The following is a 9,075-nucleotide window of genomic DNA, read 5'->3' on the forward strand; positions in this document are numbered from 1 at the left end:
ATAAATTTCATGCAATTGTGGACTCAAGTGAAGTTAATATAAACATTTTGGGGGCAAAATTAAAAATTTTGATAGAGTTTCGCCTTAAAACTGGGCAAAAACTTCCTGCCACCAAACCCAAACATCAACAATTCATAATACAGCATTTTCCCAATAACATGTCCAAACATTCAAATGCAAAAGTAACTTCTACTTAAGACATTTCTCCCCCCACACTTAACATACACATTGTCCTCAATGTGTAGGGAAAGAAAATAAAGCAAAATAAGAACAAATTACTCCCCATTTCAATGGTTGCGTCCAGTTCAATCTTGAATTACGAGCTATCAACAACCAATGATCAAAATCAAATAAAACTGCCACAAGTCCCCAAGTGCAAAATGATAAGTGCAAAAGTAAACATTATACAAAGAAAACATGAAAAGAAAATTATTAAGAAATAGGAAAGTAAAAGCAAAAGGCATTTGGCATCAAAAGGACGGCGTCTCCAATCATCTGCGGCCTCATCATCTCATTGAGGTGGAGGTATGCCCAAATGATCTACAATCCGCTGTGGGCGATAGCTTCTCCATACTAGAGCAGATAGCTTCTAAAGTAACTCCTTGCAAATTAATTCCTACCCCTCGAACACTAAAGACAGGAGACAAGGAAAAGCAAGTTTGAAAGAAGTAGTGCTTCTCCTCACTGTTGACCTTATATAGCTGATGATGATGTTCGGTAGCGGGATGCAAGCATAGGAGGATTCCCGATTGTGAAACATATAGTCCAAAAGTAAATGTCACTTTTCTGGACCTCCCCGTGACCACTCTTCTTTGAGATCATGTTATGAGCCATCATATATATAATGACGCGATGGTGAGTATTGAAGACACTTACCACCATTGTCTCCTTCTTTGAAGAACAGAATGGTTGATACTCAAGACCAAACCGAGACATAGCATAAGATGGATCCCATTTTTTGTTGAAGGCAACGAACCTCTTCTTCAAATCAACCACTGGACCAGTGTTGTTGCAACCAATATCCGTGCTAAGAGATTGTGAGTTAAGTAAATCCGAGTACCGCGTACCCACGAGTCCACAAACTCTCCACTGTGGTTTGCTTGTTAATGATGTTTGCATAAAATTCATGCACTAAGTCCGAAGAGTATTGAGTCGGCAAAATGAGAATCGGCACCTAACCAAGTTGGTTAAATGCCTAACTGTCTCAATTTCCGAACTAACATGCTTTTCAAATATAAACTCCAAGTTAGCATGTGTCTCGTGCCACTCTTGATTCTTTTGAGTTGAAAATTTGGCATTATCATAAACAGCGGTCTCAGTGCATCTAGATGTACTCCCCCGTTAACGCCTCCTCACAGATTGGAGCGAAGGAGATCTCTCTTCTTCACTTTTTTTGAATTCTTTATTTACTTCCATCTCCTCGCTGCCTTCACTATCCTCAGAGTTGGAGGAGGAAGGTTCACGAACAATAGGTCGCTTTCCTTTTGTCATGGTATCAAATCAAGAAAGTACTATTAAGTTCATATACCAAATTATAAAGTTGCACACATCTTATATAATATAAGAAAGACTTCTTATAAAATATCTAAAGAAAAATCTTTCCAATAGTAACTGTAGGCATTTTATAAAATTTTCTTTCAAGAATAGGGATCAAAATTGGCTCAATTAACCACACATACACATCTTAATTTCATAAATAATCAATGAAAAACCTCAAAAATGTGAAATATTATGGCATATAAGACATGATATTAAAATTGTCAATAATTTGTCAATAATTACCAAAATCATCAACTTATTAAAATAGACAACAAATATGTTTGAATTAATGAATTTGACAATAATCAAATTTATAACAAGCGTTAATTAGCAATAATAATCTACATTTAGCTATAAACACAATTGAGAAAAATTATCCCCAAAAATCACAAAATTCAGCAAAGTTACTCTTTATACACAATGTACATGCCAAAACATCATCAACTAATAATTTTTAATCATAAACAACAATCACAAGAGCCCAAATAGCAATCCAAGCTACTTTTCTAATTTTATATAAATATAGCAAATTAAAAATTTAAACAAGTAATAATTCATCAATTTGCTACATTTGAATATGTAAACGTGCTAAACAATCTTAATAAGCATATTGGGGGCCAAAAACATCAATAAATATCATTAAAATTTTGAAATTAGAAGATGTCAAAAAGTTCAGAAAATTGAAAAATATTAACTTCTAAAATACAAATGTTTTATGAAGAAACTTACTTCAATCACGTAGAATGATATTTGGATAAGAAGATTATGCAAAATTTCCTATGAAAACTGCCCAATTGACCTCCAATTGAAGAATTTAAGCACTAAGAACCCTAGTCTCCAATTTCTTAAAAATCAAATTTTTTGTTATTTTTCTTGAATTTCAATCGGTTAAAAAGGCTCTATGAAGGTTAAAAAGTGTTGGGTTGATGTTTGTTTGCAAAGAAATGGAGTAAAGGAGAGAATTGGTGAATTGAGTGTGTGTGAAAGAGCGAATACGTGAGGAAGAAAAAGGTGAAGAAAAGAAATTTTGAAGCCACGGTTTCCTCTTTTAAACAAGTGAGTAAACGCGACCTGAAAACGTGATTTGTGATTGCGTTTTCTAAGTCGCGTTTTTTGCTTTAATTTCGCAAAAGACAAAACACGATTTCAAGAAAACGTGGCTTAAAGTCGCATTTTTAAGATTGCGTTTTCTGTTGAAGTTTTACAGAAATGAATATGCAGCCATATAAAACGCGACTTTAAGTTGCGTTTTAAGGCACGTTTTCTCAATTCTTTATCTTTTCTACAGAATTTTTCTAACTTTTCAAAAATTACACTAGCTGCCCCTAGTGCTCAAAATGCATTCTAAATCATTCTTTTATCAAAATAATCAATGCACGAATATGTAAAATGATCAAAACATGCATTTTACCTTTTTTTTTACTAATAAAAAACAATATTTACTCAAATGGAGGGGTTGATTTCTTTGATCAAAATTCACCTTTTTCACCCCAAATAGTCATCTTTGCTTCCATCTTCAAATCCTACAATACAAAAATAACAAAACAACTTAAATGCATAATCTAAATACAAAATTACGCCAAATTAACATATATAACAAAAACATTGATTGCCTCTCAATTAGCACTTTTGTTTATAGTCATTGGCTTGACTCAAAAATTTGGCTCTTTAGGTCAAAGAAGAATCACCCAAAGGACAAATAAGTCCCTTAAGAATGATTTCACCTGCCAAATAGGGTTTTAATCTTTTTTGGTTGAACTTAATCTCTCATTTCTTGCATTAACTATTTCAACAGCTCCATAAGAAAATATTTGAGTGATTTCAAATGGTCACGACCATCTTGATTTGAGTTTTCCCAGAAACAATCTAAGACGCGAGTTGTATAAATGCACTTTTTGCCCTACCTAAAATTGTTTAGCAATAATATGCTTATCATGCCAATATTTGATTTTATCTTTGCAAATTTTGACATTTTCATAAACATGTGATCGATATTCCTCCAATTCGCTCAACTCAAGCAATCTCTTTCCACCTTGTTGGCCTATCAAACCAGCAAAAATAAAAATTTCTATTCCAATAATATGAATTCGAGTATAACAGTGAGTAGGGTCGTATCCATAAGGATTGGGTGATTTATTTTTCTTATAAAAATGACAATAAGTAAAATAGGGGTTGTAGAGAATTTATCTAAATAGCTCACTTGAATAAAAACAAAAACAATAGCACAAAATTAAATAAAACTAAACCAAGAAAAACAATTCTCTAGTCAAAGGTCTAATATCCACTTCGGTTCCTTAACTGATCATCGATACAAAGGTAAAATCAATTATTTATAAATAAACTGGTTATGGTTGTCAACGAGTTCTGATGACTTGTCTCTCCTTACTGTTTCGATAATCACAACAAGTTCTGTGACTATTTCTCTTGCCAATTAAGCAACCCTAAACAAGCTCTTAGAATTTAACCTATTGACAACATTACTAATTAGTGAAACTACCAATTCTAACCAACAAACACACAAGCTCGATTAATTTAAGTTAGATTATATATCTTCGAAAGTTTCTATACACTCAAATTATATCACTTGCCACAAACACTAAAACCACCAAACAATTACAGATTTGGTATTTTAGATAGCAATAGACTATTCCGACAATTAAATAGTGATTAGATATTTAACTGTAGAAAATAATCATAATCATGAATGAATAGGAAATATATAAATACTTATAAATAAATCAATCAATTTAGATTTCACAGTGTTGTTGAACCAAAGTTTCAATTATCCTTCAACTAAAAAAAAAACTAGCCGCTCCTCATGATGGATTTGCAGGCAAAAAAATAAAATAGGGTTTTTTTTTTGTTTAAGAGAAAAGAAAGAAAAAGGAAAAGGAACAACACCCCCTAGATCGTTTCTTCCTGTGAGACCCCGAAAATTTACTTATCTTTATAATGCTTATGTGAACTCACTTACCTTTGATTCTTGGTTGCTTTAATGGTTGAATTTGAGCCAAGGAAGTGAATTTTGTTAAGAAAAGGTTCATAATCTCAAGTTGTTAGAAAATCTAAAAATTTTCGCAGGAGGCTCTGCGCAGCTTTGGAAAATTGGCTATAACTTCGTATAGGAAGGTCGGAATTGAGTTCCGTTTGTTGCGTTTGAAACTACACTCATAGGGCTTCCTACGGGTGTAAAATTCAGAATTTGATTCAATGTCTATAAATTCTAGAAAATTGGCAAAATTCTGCCCTGCACAAGTAAACATAGGAAAGTTGTAATAACTTATGGCTCAATTTGGACCAACTTATGAGCTGAATCTCTTTGAGGTGTCTTCTAAAGATTATTAGTATTTGAAGTCTAGTTTTTAATAGGCTAAGTTTTATAAATTTTTGATAGTTATAACTCAAGTTATGATTTTTCTAAATGAAGGGTATTAGTTAGGGTTTTTGTGCATACTAGGGTTTTGGTGTGTGTTTTTGTGTGTATTTTGGTAGTGTGATTGTGAGGACTTGTAAAATCCCTTCTATTTTCTTAAAAATTTCCTTTTATTTGGAATCCATTATTTTAAAATAACTTTACTACTCATTCACTTTCTCAATAGTTACAATTAATCATAGAACCAAGGGTTTTCCCTTTACTTTCATCGTTAAGGTAAACTAGGATTTTTACGTCTTTTGATAGTGTGATTAATAGGTGAGCTATGTGTACTAAATTTGGTGGATAAGAAGAAGTATTAAGTAAGAGAAAGTGTGTGATTAGAAGTGCTACTAATAAGTTAGTGAATCATAAGTTAAAACACAAGTGCAAGAGAGTTAAGGAAAATAGGCTTGAACCGACGTGCGCCGTTTGTTATCGGTGGAGTACCGCACTTGACCAATACTTTCTTACCATAATCTCCTTGTTTTATTTTATTTTTCCTTTCCCTAATTTTATCTTAAGATGGCCGAAATTTTTGACCAAAAATAAGAGGAAAAACAAAATATCCAAGGCCTTGACTAAGACCTTTGACCAAAGACCATTCTAGTCTTTATCTTGTAAACTCTCCTCAAGGGCTATTCATTTTCTTCCTCCCTTGGCCGAACTAGAGAGAGAGAAAAAAGAGGAGAAACTTCACATTTCATCTTGGGTTTTGATTGATTTGGAGAGAAATCAACAAGAACCACAAATCTAAACCGATTAAACTTGCAACAAGGTGACAAGGAAGCTTTGGGTGGAGTAATTTTGCTTGGGCAGCCTTGATGTTGTGTATTTCCTTGAGGTTTGAAGGTATTAAGCTAAGAAACTCTTCTTCTCTCTCTTATCTTGCATTTATTGGATAGATGACTTGAATCTTAGAAGTTTTATGGATGATAACCTAGATTGGTGAAGATTGATGGAATTTCAGCCTAGGGTTTCATTTTCCAGCTTTAATGTTTAAATTCCAGCCTTGATATGCATTTTCCAGCCATGAGATGAACTTGATAGTTTTGATATGAGATGGTTTAACTTTGATGTGAACTTTTAAGCTTTGGTATATGGTTTTCCAGCTTTGGTTGAATTTCCAGCTTTAGTTATAAAATTCCAGCTTTAGTGGTGAAATTTCCAGCTTTGATGATGAACTGCCCTGCTTCTGACCAGCTTCATTCATCCATGTTAGAGGCCGAATTAAGCTTAAGTTAAAACATGAAAGTTGTAGGAAATAATGTTATATAGCTGCCTGTAAAATTTCAGCTCAATTGGAGCACTGTAACATGTGAAATGACCGGAATACCCCTGACTGCCAAAAGCCTCATTTCATGGACAGTTTTGAAATTTCACAATTTTGGCCTCATTTTTCACCTTGATACGTATCAAATTAGCCTTTGGCCAAAACACAAAACTTTTAGCCCTATGTTTCAGCTTTCCAATGCATCTAGAATCCCCTCAATCAGAATTGTGTAGCCTGAGTTATTGTCATTTGAATTCAGTGCTGACAACCATACTGACAAGGACATTCTGGTTCTGAAATCTATAAATTCGACCCGGATAAACTATGAACTGGGTTGAGTTATCTCCATGAAAGTTGTAACCCTTTGTCTTAGTTTCGAAACGGTATAAAGTTCACACCAATCTGATAAACGTAGCTCTAGTTGTGACTTAAATTCTATGAGATGTCGAATCTGCCATTTAGCCTTTTGACTTCAACACTTGATTTCCGATTGTATTATTAAACTTGTGTTGTAATTGGATGATTTTGGAGCCTAATGGAAGGGCTATGGTGGTAACATTGCTTGTGTGTTACTTTGGGGCTGATTTGAGGAAAATAAAGAAGCCATAAATGGCTGGAAAATAGATAAACCCAAAGGGCGTGCTGCCCAAATTTTCACTTAAGGGTTAGGTAGATATACTCGCGACTTGAGTAAGGATTTGAGGACGAATCTAACTCGAATTGTCTAGGTTGTTCGAGGTTGTTCGAGTCCTCTTTTGTAGAGGTATATAAGTTAGAATTCGACCGAAACTTGTATCCTTGGAAAATGAAAGTAACGACTAATAGAAGTACGTTTTTCTTGTCACTTCGACTCAAATGGTGATTTCAAAGTTTAATCGCTTCAAAGTTTCAAAGTTTTAAGAGCGAGCATGAGCATGAATACTATCTAAATGAGTTTCAGTTACTTGATTTTCTTTAAGAGAAACTCTTAAGTTTCGAGCTCTAGTTGATTTTCAACTTTTAAATGATATTTTATCGCAGATTTGAACTCCACACAAGGAGTAATACCTGAACGTGAATCGAAGAAGAACTAAATCTTTGGTGAGTGCTTACCGGACACTTGTTTTCAATACTTGACCAATGTGATTTAATGATATGTAATTTGTTTGATTGGGCAAGAGTGTACTTTATCGCACTTGCCCTAATATGATATATACTTGTTTATTGTTGCACTTAACTTAATATACTTGTACTTGACTTGTAAGTGCTGAGTGGCAGCATGTACCACACTCAATGTGAGTGGGAGGTGCCTCTCATTCCCGTCTCCGTACTTTTATCTTGATTCAGTTGACTGGAGATGTCATCTCATCGATTTCTTGGGGACCCAAAACCCACTGGCTAGTTAATCGAGTTGAACCGGCAAGGGTTTGGTCGATTAGATAACGAACCATAGGTATCTAGTGTTGTTGAGTGGAGTGTTATCTTCTCGACTAATCGGTATACTCGAGTATTACCACCAGTGTTTAGTTAGTGTTCGGGCCCGGTAAGGGGGTTGAATGGTGGATGGATTGGAGTTAAGCGAAGTACTACTGGATTGGCTACTTTACTTGAAAGTTGACGGAGTGTCAACTAATATTTGATCAAGCTCTGGTGAAGCAATGGGAACTTGGCTCCTGAGAGCCATCCGTATCCTTATACTTTGAAATGATTATTGCTTATTGGATTATTGTTTCTTTTGAAAAACAAAAGCACTTTACACTCGCTCATTTTGATATGTGCTACTTGAAGTGTTATTGCTCACTTTTATGAACTTTTCATACTCATTACTTTGCTACGTGATACTTGCACTTTTAAATAATGGTCAACTTGCTATTTGGAACCTCATTGGACTTTTAGCTCATTCCACTCCATTTGTTTTCCTTACAGGGGTACAAGCGAGGCGTGAGAATTGTACAAACTAGTGTGGTCTAGTTTTTTTGAAATTTACAATTGTTATCGTGCTAGCACCTGACTAGGGGTTGATTGTACTTGGACTGTAAACATTTTAATGTATTTGGACATGTATGAGACTTGTAGTTGGATTTGAGTATCAATGTATATGCTAAGTTTGAAATCGTTGTTTTATTTCCTTTCTATGGTTGTAAGTTCTTTCTCGAGTTAACCGTGTTTGAGTCCTGGCGAGAACTGGGCAGGCGGTTCACTAAACCCTAGGGTACGTCCTAGGGGGAGGTGGGGCCGCCACACTTCCCTTCTTTTCCTTTTCTTCTCCTAGTCCCCAAAATTGATTAGAGTCCTTCCCTCCTACGCTTTTTCCAACTTTCCATAAGAAAAGGAATAATATTCCTATCCAACTAATACTACTGTATGGAAACAAAGAAATTATATGTTTCTAAAACAGCCTTCTAATACAACAACAAATCTTCAAACGGTGGCTCACTTCAAATCCCGTAGGCATGGATTTCACAGCAAATGAAGACGTGGTCACACCTTATAAAGCGTTGTCTTCTGGAAATTCGACTTTTAATGTACTTTTTACTCCATTCTCACCACAAATTCCTAAAAACAATATCAAAGATCAAATATCAGTAGCATCTAGCAATTAACACTATCTTTTGGCAAAATAAAGGGGAAATATTCACAAATATAGTGTACAATTAGCCTTCTAATACACCTGCAAGATTAAAATCCAAATTAATTATTTTAATGGCCCAATATGCCTTATGTTCAATTTCTACAGGTAAATGACACGCTTTTCATAAACTAAATGATACGGCGACATTCCCAAGGGTATCTTAAATGCCGTTCGATAAACCCAAAATGCATCATCGAGTTTTCTCCCCCAATCCTTTTGAGATTTGTTCACCATTTTCTC

The sequence above is a fragment of the Coffea eugenioides genome, chromosome 10, assembly GCF_003713205.1.
Source record: "Coffea eugenioides isolate CCC68of chromosome 10, Ceug_1.0, whole genome shotgun sequence".
In the NCBI taxonomy this organism is placed as follows: Eukaryota; Viridiplantae; Streptophyta; class Magnoliopsida; order Gentianales; family Rubiaceae; genus Coffea; species Coffea eugenioides.